This window comes from Strix aluco, chromosome 17 (genome assembly GCF_031877795.1).
Source record: "Strix aluco isolate bStrAlu1 chromosome 17, bStrAlu1.hap1, whole genome shotgun sequence".
Taxonomy (NCBI): Eukaryota; Metazoa; Chordata; class Aves; order Strigiformes; family Strigidae; genus Strix; species Strix aluco.
In genome coordinates this window covers 9,087,554-9,101,916 of record NC_133947.1, presented here as the reverse complement: position 1 = coordinate 9,101,916, position 14,363 = coordinate 9,087,554, and the positions used below count along the sequence as shown (strand labels likewise).

At 36.9% G+C, this 14,363-nt stretch overlaps 1 protein-coding gene across 7 annotated transcripts in view; it reads left to right on the top strand.

The window, feature by feature from the left end:
- PTPN1 (protein tyrosine phosphatase non-receptor type 1) overlaps positions 1 to 14,363 on the top strand; it is a 45,520-nt gene that overhangs the window by 12,797 nt on the left and 18,360 nt on the right. For 3 of the 7 annotated variants that reach the window (XM_074843204.1, XM_074843206.1, XM_074843207.1), the window contains one exon: positions 1,747 to 1,846. The exons of 3 other annotated variants lie outside the window; for them this stretch is intronic. The gene's annotated coding sequence lies outside the window, so the exon portion shown is untranslated. The remainder of the gene's footprint in view (positions 1 to 1,746; positions 1,847 to 14,363) is intronic. One more of the 7 variants, XM_074843205.1, reaches the window with a different exon arrangement.

Below are 14,363 nucleotides of genomic sequence, written 5' to 3'. Positions count from 1 at the left end.
ACTTGAATCTCTTTGTGTTAGAAATGGTAAAAAGCTTTTGGTAATAGTGTAATGAGTATGCTTTGGCAGAATGAATCTTTAGTTCCATTACCCGTGTTCTTACTAGTGGCCAAGACGGTGAAGCATTCTTATGCCATAGGTTAGAATTTGCTGGGATTTTGTATTATACCCTAATTTGTAGCGAAGAAACAGAATGCAGGAGGGAAACCCACTTACATTATGGAGCGAGTACCTGTTGTAACTTTTGGTTCATCATTTTAAATGAACAGGGTTTCTTGGTGGAAATAAATCTAGTAATCGCCCTCACATTTTTCCCTTAAAAATTGCATCTCAAGAAAGCCAGTAAAACAACGTATGGTACAAACATCTTCAAGGAAATGAAGTTTACCCCTAAATAAGATGTAGATACCTTTTTTCTTTTTTTCTTTGCTTTTTTTTTTTTCATAGGTAACGCAGAGTTCACAACTTCCTATTTAACAATTCCTGCCACTTCCTTTCTTGTGTGTTTTAGTACTTCCTCTACATACGAACTCATAACTTGGAGAATTTTGATGGAATTGGTAGAAAGTTGGAAATATGGCTGTTGCCTGTCCGATAGTATTCTAAAAACAAAAGTAATACTGACATGGTCTAAATATGTGCCACATTGTAGTCATGATGTGACTTTATTCCCTTAACATTTGCAAATATAGTGGAATATATTTAGTTTTTAGATTATTAGAGTACCCCATGTGAATGAAATTTATGCAGAGTGACACCCCTTAGCCGTGAGAGGAAAAAAACATTGAAACTCTTGACTGCATTTGCTCAGTGTTTCAAAGTAATGAACAGAGTCCACTTGAATTAGAACTGAGTCCTTTCTTTTTCATATTAAACATTTACTGGTATTACTCTGCTTGTTCTTTTAAAGGTTTAACACAGATTTTTATGTTGTGGTAGTTTTTCATAGTTGCCTCTGAAAAAAGTAGATCTTGATATATGCTTTCACCAATAGAAATATATTTCAATAAATTATTCTCTTACCTTTTCTGTTTATAAAAATACTAATAAAATAACTTACATATATAAACCAAAAATGTGATGTCTTAAATATGACTTATTTGTGAATGCCAATTTTAAATGCACTGTGGTAAGGCATGTTGCTTCTCCTCCTCTTTCATTCTTCATTACTGATATACTTGTTTCTGCAGAGTGAGAATCTGGCACATGTAGATCCACCTATGTTTTAATTTTAAAATCTGACCATTAGTTTATATTTAAGCATGTTCCACATTGGCTTGCCACAACTTCTGCCATGTAAATCCAATGATCTTTTGGCTGTTGGTGGGACAGTCAACATTTTGAAAGTCTCACCTATGCAATGTAAAGTATTCAGAAGTTTATGTAGCAGAAACTTGGGCTGTGTTGCCAAGATATAGTGTTAAATGTTCAGTTTGGCTAAAAAAAATGCCTTTGATTTCTAATGCATTTCTTCCATCATCTAAACAAAAATGGCTCTGAAATAGCAACCTCCAGGTTTTTAGAAAAACACAGAGGGCTCACAAAAACCCTTCATGGCAGTTCTGGTGTGTTGTGTTTGAGAAGTGTGTTCAAGTCTCTCTGTTTCATGCTTTTGCTGCTGGATAGATACAGGAGCTCTGTGAACACTTTTGTGCATTGATTACTGAAACTAGAGTTCAGAGCTCTTTAAACAAGGAGTACATGTTCATAAGCAAGCAGCTATGAACTGGACCTTTTCCTTTCAAGACAGGCTCTTCTGAATGCTCCAGATAGAGAGGAGATTGCCTTTACCTTATCAAATAAGAATATATGCCTTTATAAATGAAACATTACAGAAAAAATAGTGGTAAGTCTCTAAAGTCTGAACAAATTTGTTGCTGTTGCATTTGATATGGTAACAGTATTGTGCTGTGAAGGCTAATTTAGTAGGTTTCTGAGAGGGAAATAACCTTTGGAACTCTTATAATATGCAAACTAATTAGAGGGTACAGTGAACACAGCTGTTTCTGCCAAGCTGACTAAGCTAGGAATTCAAATTACTATTTTTAGCCAGTTTATAATGTCTCCAGTTCTCAATGGAACCCATGTTATTACTTTGAAAAATTATATTAATGTGTGTTTATCACACTGACAAACTAGGTACAATAAACAATTTTAGTGCAACTGGTACATTACTTTTAAAATCGAACAAACTGTGAATATAGAGACACAACAGAACACCTCAGTTGGCTTTTGGGCTGTGTTACGCTAAAATCATGTCTATGATTTGTATGAATTCAAACTAAAAGCATTCTCAGAGGAAGAGGCATGAGCCCTGGAATGAAGTAACTGTTTTCTGTAAGCTGCTTACATATAGTCTGTCTAGCATACATATTCCCCTTTTTCTTGCCCTCCAAGAAAGTTGCCTTTCTCCATTATACAGGAATTTCTTGCATGCTGTTGTTTGCATTCAAAATGTTTTTCTGTTGATCCTTGATGTATGTTCATTGTACAGATCCTGTAAAAATTACTATAAAATCTATCCTGAAATCTAAAAATCATTGCAGTGAACTGTACTTCTGCAGACTGTGAAATAACTGCACTAATAAAAATTTGGAAAACAGTGCTGGTGGAACTTGCTTTGTCTAAAGTGTGTACAGCTCTATGAGATATTGTCAAGATTAACTTCAAAATTATGTTCTGAACTAGTTTATTTTTTCTAATAAGCTTTATTTGGTGCTTTCTGCAAAGATAACTGCATGAGCAAAAGCATTCCTCAAAATCTCTGTACCAAATAGACATACTTCATGCATAAATTTTCTTTTTTTTAAAAAAAAAATCAGTCTAATTTTAACATAACATATGGCAAGCTGGTGTCTAAAACTGCTTTAACTGACTGCTTTCTAAAGGCATACATAACTAGTTTAACTTCAGATAAGAATTAAGTCTTAGAAAAACTATTTTAATTCCTGTTTGCTTCTGTTAACACCAGTAGCTTGCTTACTCTGTCCTCTAAATTACAGTAGATAAGATCTGAGTTTAGTTTTAGTCAGTCTTGGGTGTAGAAAATGATGCTTGCAAGTTAATCCTGTTTTCATAAAATCCTGTTTTCACTTCTGTTTTTCATGATGGTAAGAGACTTTCAGACCAACTCAAATCAAGAAAATAAAAACTAGGCAAACTCCAGAAGTTCTGATTCCTAAGTAATAATCCTTTTGTTTCTGGTTTTGTGTCATCATGGAAAATAGGCCACTGACAATTAATCTAGAAGTGCTTTTATATTTAGAAAGACTTTCCCAGCAAAAACGTAAAGGAAATGCATGATTTCCAGGCCTGGCTCCCATGGCTCTAAATGATGTCCGCTTCCAATGACAATTCTTTTTTCTGTAGTGCTAATGATGGGGTAGGGGAGCTAATCTAAAACTTTCTTCCCTTGCCTCTAGGGACCAGGGAAGACAAAAGCATTCCTACAAGAGCCTAAAAAAATTGCCCAGAGAAACAGCCTCCCTTCTGAAAGGAGAAATATATAGTTGTTCCAACACAGCTGTCAACCCGAGAGCATTACAATGAAGTGGTTGGATTCCTAAAATGGTAGTGACAAACATTGACTCCTAAGTTAGAAACCTAATGAGTTTGAGCGTTGTGGATGAAAACTAATCTACTTGGAGAAAACACGTAGCATCCTTAATAGCAACCAAGAGGTGTCTTCTGACTGTCTTCAGTGGGTGACTTCCTTAACTGGTGGGTTTGCACTACTCTTGAGGGAGGACACAACTGAATATTCCGAAGAGATAGGGTAGATGAAAATCACTAGTCTAGCATAAAGGCCTCTCTCTTTCTCGTTGAAACCCTTTAATGTTTAGCAGTCCAAGTTGACATAAATGTTTATTTTGGAATGTAATGCCAGCAACAACAACAAACTTGACATGAGGGCATCCAAAGGACAATAGCAGTGATGTGAAAAAATGTATGATATTTTCCTTTGTAAGTCCTAGAAGGATATTTTTGTAGCTTTAAATCTCTAATGAACTTGCAAAGGATTATGTGTGTCCATATTCTTACATACAGCCTATCTTTTCCCTTTGCATGCAAATTCTAACGTCGTGTTAACAGCAAAACAAAAATGAATTGATGATAAATCTTGGAGTGTACGAAGTCTCCTACTTTCCCTATTATTGTGTTGTAAGGTGCCAAGTCATGTTGTTGAATTCTTAAAGAGCTTGATAAGTAAATATGAGAAGAACTCAGGAGCTCAGCACATCTAGTGCTATAAGACCTCTCTGGTGAATTTTCAGCTTTTGATCAAATTGTCTTTGTGTAGCCACCTCTCGTTCTACCTCGTTTTTAATATTCATTTTGAGCACCCACCAAAACTTCTGAGGTCATCTTATTTCCTGTTTTCAAGTAGTGTTGGTAAACTGTCATTGGTCTTTGTTACTAGTAACTGGATGACCACCACTTGAATGTAGATATGGCACCATTCAAGAGAGAGATGTATGTTTTTTTCAGATGTATGGTTCATCATCCATCTGCAACAGAAAGTAGTGCTGCAGAACAAGCTGAAAACTGTAAAAAGCATGTTCCTGTTTGCCAAATCCAGGGTTAAAAATCCTTGTGATCTTATTCAGGGAATCAGATGCCTTCCAGGGAATTGTCCTTGTGCTAAATGTATGGCTGTAAAATCAAACTCTCTGGGGAAAAAAAACCAAACAACTTTACTGCTAGAGACTGTTTAAGAAAACAACTTTTCTTTCTCTGACTTGTTAGGATTCCATTGAGGATTAGAACTATAAAATACCCCAAAGCTTGTCAGGTAATTTTTTTATCTTTACTAGATAGACACAATGATGGGTTGAGGAGAGATGATGACTTTGTAGTAGATGGCAATTTTACCCACATCACAAGCGTTGCTAAGGTCTTGTGTACTTTGTAGATCCTTTACCTGTCCCTTAGGGCCACTTCATGGTCTTACTCCTAACTAAAATCCCTCATGCTTCATGGATGCTACCTAATTAGTTTCAATTAGGGAGAAAAGGGAAAGTTAATTAGTTGGTGAGGTTGTGTTCCCAGCTTATTTGTGGTTGGTGTTTTGGGACTGCTGTGTAAACACCTTGTCATTTTCCCTAAGATCCTTTTCCAGGACAGGCCTCTGGTTTAGTACTGGGCTCATACTCTGTGCTGTCAACTTCTGCGCTCTGGCTTCATGGCAGAATTGTCTTTCCCTGGGGGAGAGAACGTGATACATGTATCATACCAATTAGAATGTCTGGGGAATCACCCTGGGTTTGGAAGCTCTGATTTGTGTTACGCTTTTGTGGATAATTTCATAATCACATCAGGAAAGTGACTGTGTGAGCTTCTTGTATGAGCCATGTTGTGGAAACATACTGTGTGCTGGAACTGTATCTTTTAAAGTTAGAGCAGTGGCTTGCTGAAATATTGCTCTAATGCTGACTTTGTTTTTCTCTGGTAATTTCTAGTTGTGATGTGTGCTAGACAATTACATCTCTATCTTACGTATGATACCTTAATTTGAAAATAACCTTGACAAAATTCAGATCACTTGGGAATTGTAGCCTCCTCTTTTCTCTGTCCAGTTCTGTTATTTTAAGAAGTTCTGCTTGTTATTGATGAGCATATATCACTGCAGATAGGGAATACTGGACTTGACTTCTGTTAATGTGACCAGTATTCTTAAGATACCAGTTAATAATCTGGATGTGTTTAACTCATGTCATCTACAAAAGAATTAAAAATAATACAATGGTAGTTCTGCAATGGTATATGTTTAAACTGCTGATAAGACAAATGCACAAATGTTGGCATTTCTTTAAAAAAAAATCTAACATTTGTAATCTTATTTTGTTTCTTTAAAATATTTGTCCTGAGCAAAATGACTGTGGTGTTTGTCTATTAAGCAGCTAAAGTGCTGTGCTGTTTGTTTGGCTTTTAGTCAACATACTTTCCAGGAAAAGGTGAAAGGACACAAATACCACAGACAAGTTTCGTTTGTAGCTCAGTGAATGTGAAGTATATGTTTTAATCTAAAATGAGGTCTCTTTTTAAAAAACTTAATCGAGCCTTAGTAGAAAGACTCAAACTTCAGCTCCTCAAATACGCAGGGCTGCTTGCTTTCAGATTTGGAAAGTGTGATATTACTCATCAAGACCACAGAACTTGTTCTGTGTTCGAATGCTCTGGGTCCTTTGGTAATTGTAGTAATTCTGGTACAGTGCATTAAATGAGCATGATAATAGTATCCCCAACTGATTCAGGGTGCCTTAAACAGTGACAGTAGATCCAATACTAAACAACTGCCTGGAGTCTCCCTTTAGGCAGATTATATTGTCCTTCTATATTGGTACAATACCTAGTACCTTAGGAGCCTCTCAAATTCCTTGTTAATAGTAGTAATGAAAATGACAAATATTCTGAAAATTTACATCCTTTTTAGTGGGCAGCATGCCCATGGGGTCAAAAATGGGAGATAAGAGAAAAGAATCGTTAAAGATCTCTTCAGCCTTTAACTGATAAGACTTTGAATCTGTTGCCTGATGAGGGCATTCAGGTGCTGGTGGTGATGGAAGTGGGTCTTATTGCAGCATGTCACTTGGATCCAGAATATTTCATTGGTGTCATTCAGGTGCCAGGCCAAGTTTAAATTCTGAAACAATCATTCAGTTAAAGGATCTCTTGCATATCTTTTTCTTCTTTTTTTTAAACATGTGAGTAAGTCTTAAATACATGAGAAGAAGCTAGAAACTGTAGTTTTATTAGTAAAGACATGATTTAAAAACACTCAACCCCAACAAACAAGCCTACAGCCCATAAACCCACAGGTGACTTCCTGTTGTATTTATTAAAGTCAGAGTGGACACCTGGAGGAGGGGTGAAAAGACAACTTCAGACAGGATCTGATAATGATTTTAATTGCTTACTGCTGTTGTCATAACAGCTGACAGGAATTAGGAGTATAATTATTAGCAAGTTTTTGTCTCTGCAAATGTTCTGATGCCCTGGACAGATCAAATTCACTTGCCTTCTGTGTGAAGGGAGAGAATGGTAAGTTATGAAATGGAACTGTGCCTGTGTTCGTTTACAGGAACATTCTTCTGCTTCAAGATTTTAAATGTGCTTGTTTCAGTGTACTGAAATCAATTTACAGGAAGTCGGGCTCGACTGATTCACTTTCTGCATATTGATTTCTGCCCAAAGTGAAACTTCTGATATTAACAACACATGAGTGATATTTTTTTTTAAGACATCACTTGAAATGACTGAAAATAATAAACCCTTTTTTCTTGAAGGTTGTGGTCTTTTAAGGGTGAGATTTAAATCTGAATAAGAATGGTCTGGGTAATTCCTGTAATGGTCATGAAGTTTACAACTGGTTTGTGCTTATATAGAACAAGAATTCTCACTGTTTTCCTGCCTTTATTTCAGTACCTTTTCTTGATCTTCTGAACATAAATTAGCCACTGCCTGGTAGAATAACCTGTTCTCAGGGCTCCAAAACCAGGCTATCCATAGGTCAGTCATGACAGGTAAAGAACCATCACCTGATGATAGGTCCTGAAACAGAGTGAAAGACATAAAGGATGATACTTCAGTTTATTCCCTCTATCTCTTTGATTCTCTTCTGTTAGGAAAAGTCTTGTTCAACCCTAAATCTTTTTTTTTTTTCTCGTCACTGCTCCTTCTGGTTTTTATGGAAAATTAATTTTCAGGGTTTTTTTCTAAATAAATGATCATGGATTGATGATCATTTTGTAGGTACTTGTAGTTGCCCAGTCATCTTAAAAACTTAAGCAGAAGTAGGTTTATCCTTTTCATGGTAGAGTATGCATGTGCTCTACAAGGATTTTCATCCATCAAATTACCTGGTTAAATTCAGAGCGAAATCTAGATTTTATTCTGTTGATTGTAACTAAAGATGAAATGGGTTTTCATAGCTTGATCAAATGCCTGTTACATAAAAAATCTTCATCCTTCTGCCAAAGGGTTTTTGGATAAAACTGTTACAGATTAAACCATGTCAACATGGCATTCCCGTCTACTATCTTTTAGTAAATAGGACTCTGGTTACTGAGAGATATAGTGTCAATTGGTTGTTGTTAGACAGCTATTAGGAAGTTTTTAATCTCAGTTTCATCGTGGATTTTTACAAAAGAAATTATTTCTATAAGCCAGATACTAAATTTTTTTTGAAGCTGGAAATTCATATATGAGTGCCAGTTGTTACTAGTGTATTAACTGTGCAAACCAGGCTAATTAGCTTTCATCTGAAGTCTTCTGCCCTTACTCTAGCACAATCCTTGAAATTGTTTAAACAAAAGATTATCTCAAACCTTTTAAAAAAGACTGGATTTTTTTTTTCTGTGCAGAACTGAACTTACAAATCAGTCAGGCTTTCTGGATTTATACATAGAACTTCTAGTACTGAACATCAAGTGTTAATACACCAATGTTCAAATTGGTATATTAACCTCAGCTGCTTTCTGAGGCCCATGTTTTTAAATATGAGGCCATGAATTTTGAAAGTCTAGCAAGTGTTTGGAAATGTTTACACAATTTTGAGGAAATTGGGGAATATGTAGCTGCTTGATGATTTTAAAAAAAAAAACAAAAAAAAAACCACCAAAAAAACCCCAAACCCAAAACAAATCTAACTTCTTAAAAAAGCAGTAAAACTTTAAAATATTGGTGGCTAATGACCATGAAAGTGAACAGGTATACCTATACAAATGATGACACAGTGAGCATGGAGTGATGTTGATGCAGATAGCTTGAAACTCACTGTGTTACATTGTAAACCTTGCTGAAAAAGGTACACTCAAAAACAAGAGTCTTACATTTTATTATTTATGTTTTAATCAGATAAATTCATTTATTTTAAGATTAAATGGCGATAATGGATTGTGTAGGAATTTGGGGCAGTAGTACAGTCTTGCTTTCTTAACGTTAACTGAGGTTATTAACACTGTATGTGGTATCTCTGAAAGACAGTGGAGGATTCTGAATGAGCATACATAAAAAGCCATTCCATGATTCCTGTTTCATGAAGCCAGAGATCCCCTTGAGAAGCTTTAAACTATCTGCAGCGGTTCCAAGGGCAACTCTTGTCCTTTTGTTTCCAATTTGCAACTTGTCATTTGCAGCTTGTCTAAATTCTAGAAAATACCTTGGTGATGCAGCATAGTGGTTTGGTTTTTCTCTGAAAAGGTGTGAAAAGAAGCTTTTCTCATCCCTCCCTGACCTTCTAGTATGTACAGTTTTTATGTCCTTTTTTCCTCCCCTCCCTGAAGCCTGCAAAGTCTACACGCATGGTCTTTACCTTGTTGGGTTGGGATTTTTTTGTGTGGTGGTAGCACTGTAAAAGCTATAATGCTGTTAGATGGTTTGTGAGATGTCAGAATGAAAATACTAGGTAACTAGGAAAAGAGGGCTTGTTAATAACTACAATTGCCAGTTTATGAAGCCTAGAATACCCTACAGGCCAGGAATTACACATTTTTAAACTCCTACAAAACCCATACTGCAACAAATTAAGGTCTGGATTTGCTACACAGACTAAATTCCATTAGAAGTTACGTAGATATCCAGGCTGTCAGATGCACTGGTCTATTTGAGATGAGGTTAAACCAAAACTCTCTATCTGGGGACTTCTAATGTTTGGGCAAATCAGGATCCAGATCTCATCTCCGTGATTATTTTTCTTACAGGAGAAGAGTAACTGAGTTAGAACCTCTTGACACTTTAATGAGACTGTGGTTTATTTCCTGGCACTGACTTTGTTTGATGACACAGATAGCAAAGCTTTTCTTTTGCACAACAGCTGTCAAGAAAAAGCCATTTCATCTTCTCAAAAGTCTCTATCCTTCCAATAGTGTCTAAGATGCACTTCTGGACCAGATTGAATATCTGTGAGGAAAACTAGAGATGGACATGAAGAAGAAGGGAAATTGAGTTGTTTTCTTATACTGACCCTCCGTTCAGTTGTTTCCTGTTTTGGCAGTGAGTACATGGCTACAGAACAGCAGAAGTAGAGTGTTCCTGCCAGCTACTCTGAACTTCTTCTGTTATGGGTCACAGATTTCAAGGACAAACTGTATTTTGAACTTACTGAAATTTGAGAAGTCTCATGTAATTCTTTAACCTAATATTAGAGTAGATCTTTGATTGCCCTGGCTCTGCTGCAACCCTCAAAAAAATCAGAATTGAAAAATCAGTTTTTACTCATAGCAGATAATGATGTTGAAGCAATACAAGAATCTGAACAGCTGAGTTCTGCAGAATTGCAATGATGTGTTCTACAGCAATGTCTTCCTTTTGACAACATGCAAAATAAATATACTGTTAGAATTTGGAAATGACACAAGTTATGGCTTTCTTCCTTCTGGAAGTACATACCCAAGTTGTAAGAACTGTTCAAGTGCGAGTGTTTAACTGAGCATTTACAGTGTTCAGTTACCTACCATGATGAAGTGGGTACAATAAAGTGCTGCAGAATTTACTTTCATAATTCTTAAATTTCTACAGTTAGGCATGTTGAGACTAGTCAGTGGTGAGAAACAATCTATAATATTTGCTAGCTGCAATAAACATGGCCCCAGAAAAAAAAATGAGTACACTTTCCCATGTGCTGATATGATTTAATAACATAATCATGCCCAGTTTACATTCTCCTGGGGGGTTATTTCCGTGCCTACAACCAGCTGAGTAGTGTCAGAAACACTGCTTACGCTGTGTTGCTACAACCTGTTCCAGATTGCCCATGTAGTGCTGAATTAGCAAGGGGCTTTCTAGGAAAACCATGTTGCAAGTGTGTGATTTGTGGTTCTGTTTTTTTGAAACTCACGTAATAGTGGTGTTGAACTTTAAACAATCCTGTCCCTTTCTCTCTCTCCATGCTACTTGACCTCAGGAAGAAGCTTGTCATACCAGCCAACTGGCTTTTTTGAGGGAGATTAATAAGCAAATCAGTACTGCCATATTGTACTTGAAAGCAAAACTGAGACCCTAGATACAATGTCTTAAAAGGTATTGAAACATACATTTACTTATGTGGCTACAATTCTGCAGCTTGTTTTTAATGTTATATGATGCAATTATCTGTTCATTTGTCTGATCTTTAGGTGACCTTCTTGTTACCTACGAGTTACATCCTTGTTTCTTGTCCCTGTAAAGTTTAATATAGGGTAAGAAATCCAATCTTCCTTGTGAAGTGGGTTGAATGAACAGTTGATCTATGTATGCTTTATATCTCAGCAAGGTTCTTTTGTTGAGGTGTCAGTTCACTGCCTCTCAGTGATTCAGTTTGCTCCCTTACATACTGAATCTGAAGACCTTTTCCCATTTCTGTGAAGTAGCAGTTTATTGTGGATCCCTTAGTACAACCCATTTTCCTTGCGGTCTTCTGTATGGGTCTTTGCCACCTCATGTAACTGTTGGGGTATTTCCATTCTGAAATCAGCCTGCAATGATACCTCAGAAAACAGCAGCTTTCATTTGACTTTACGGTAACTTTTTTTTTCTATTCCACCTTTTACAGCAGTGTCATCATTTTTTCAGTGCTAGCTTTAAGAGGAAATGTTCTCTTTTCTATTCTCTTTAAGTTAAAATTACTTTTTTATTTAAGTCTTTATATACTTGTTGTGAATTGCTTTCCTTAGTGTGACTGCCTCAGTAGATAGATTACTGTGAACTGCTGTAGCCCATGATAAGATCTTGGCAATTGCTGCTTCCCGTAGGAACAGAACTGTTAAAATAACAGTATATCATTACCTCTTAGTCTGAGCTACTCCGGAGTTTATGGTGTAATAAAATAGTGTGATCAAATTGAGGCCTGCTGCAAAGTTCCCCGGAAGCCTTTCTGTTGAATCTGAAGGCCTTTAGACCAGACATTTAGTTTCTTGTCTGGAAATTTTGACGTGCAAATCTACGTAGCATTGCGGTGTGCTTGAATGACTGATCTTATTAGGTAAGATCACATGATCTTCGTGTGATCTTACCTAATACTTACCTGAAGATTTTGGGGTATATCTTCTCTTTCTTAATCTCCCGTTGGTGTCTGAACAAGATGGGGAAAATAAAGTCAAATGTGCTGTTGTGCTAAGAGTTTACATACGGCAACTGTAGTGTAGTGTAGAGTAGCAGAGGCTGGGAGAAGTAGGAAAGTTTGCAGAAAATACTTATTGAGCAAAAGGGGAATTGGCACAGCTACAACTCCAGAGTAGTTACAGGTTGAGGGCAATTTTTTGAAGGCTGAGAGGAATGGAAAGAAAGGGCTGTGGGCTATGGAGTGAGTCACTAATGTTAGGTTTCTGGCAGGGGGAAGGAAGGAAGGGTCAGATGTTCTGGTGCAGAAGGCTTTGGGAAAAGGGGCTGAGAGCCACCTTGAGCCCTTCTTCCCGATGAACATCTGTAGGACTCTGGAAAGTAAGGTTGTGTTTGTGGGACTGATCCCTTTTGTCTGAACACAGTCATCTGCTTTTGCATTCTGTATCCTTTCTTTGGAGCAGGAAATATGATGCCGTCAGGCCAAGTGGAGCCCATTCATGCAACTGAGAGCAACCTACTCCTGTAAAGCACTAATGAACTTCTTATTCCAGTCACTACTGCAGATTAACAGCTATAAGAACTTTCCATTTGAAGAACGGTGCTTCAGCAGACTTCCTCTTTCCACCCTTGAAGTTTTTGGGGGTATTTGCACAGGGTACAGGATTTAAAACCAGGAGATGAGTGGCATGGAATGACTCATGCTCAAAAACAGAAGCATTTGACTTGGGAAAACTGACTTCAGTTCTAGCCCTTCCTCTTTAAAGTTTTATATTGCACGACCTTTCAAATGAAATGTCGAGCTTCCTTTTTAAATGACAGGATCTCTGCAGTGTGACTATGAGTCTGATTCAAGAAGGCGGTTTGTAACTTTATCAGTCCCTGTGTTCATCCACTGACTTTAGTTCTCATGACATCACTGGCTTCAAGTTCCTCATAGCATACTAATTCCATGCTTTGAATGAATCTACTTCTCCAGCATGGAGAACCTGTAGTACTATTATTGACATATTCTGAAACCACCCTAACACCAGTAAGCGGCAGTAGTTATGGGTCTCCTGCAATAACCAATAACAGAAGTTTTTGAGGAATGCACAAGAAAGCCTATAACATGGCCATTTTACATAACTTGTCACTAGATTCTCTCTCTCTAACAATTTTATCTGTTGAAGGCCATCCAATTTCTGCTAAAGTCAGCTTCGTATCCTGGAAGTGATCTTGGATTTCTTCTCACTTTAGATGTTCTAGCAACTGCTGTAGCCAAAAAAAACCCCCAACAAACAACAAAACCCAAAAACCCAATCCGCTTTTATCCTGTATTGCTGAGGAGAGTATGCCCCAATTTTTCAGGCATGGATTTGACCACCGAGATCCAGGCATGCATGCCCTCCAGGGTTTTCTATTTTATTGGTGTTCATTGCATTCAGAAATGAAATGCTGTTTGCTGGTTGGATTTTCATACAGGGCAGCAGCTTGCCTGTTGCCATATCTAGGTCCCTCACTTTATTACCTCCCCACCCTGTTTTTTTTTTTCCATTTGTTGAAACATGCTTCAGAAATATATTGTGCTTTTAAAATTGTCTGTATTTCTAGAAGGTACACAGGTAACTTCTTTTAATTTTCTCTGTGCCCATGGGAGTTACGCGTCTCCTAGAACTCATTTACTCTTTCAGTACCTTTAGGCATTGAGGCATCTTTGAAAATATTTAATATTTGGTAGCAAGGTAATACCCAGCTCTCTATACCTTGAACAATAAATTACCAATTTCAGATCCTTAAATACGTGATGTTGGTATTTGAATCTGTGGAACTCTCTGAGGCTGGGAGTAGTGTAATATGTGCACATACACATATATGCTTAAGTATAATATTTTTATATTAGAATGCCTTTGTATCAATCTATTTCTGTAATGAAGCATTTAATCAATTTTCTTTTTTTAAAAGAGGGGACAGTTCTTTTCAAATTTGTTAATGCTGTGAAAGGAAACAGTGTATATCAGTGCTGCTGCTAGTTTAACCCAATATTTACAGCAAAAATGCCTAAGGGTCTTTTGGTTTGATGTGCATTTTGCTGTTTTTATAATCCAAAATGGTGGGGTGGTTGAGTTTTTTGTTTGGGTTTTTTTTTTTAAAAAATAACATGTAGGTTGTGTGGGAAATGTGCTTAGAGATCTAGAAACCATTTTCCATAGTTCCCTGTTTTTTTCTCTTGTTAATCCTATACAGGCAGTACAGAAGAAAAATAAACCCTGCAAAATACAAAGTCACCAACCTAGTGTCAGAGACGAATTTATGAAAACACCCATTTTAGCTGCCTCATGTTTGAG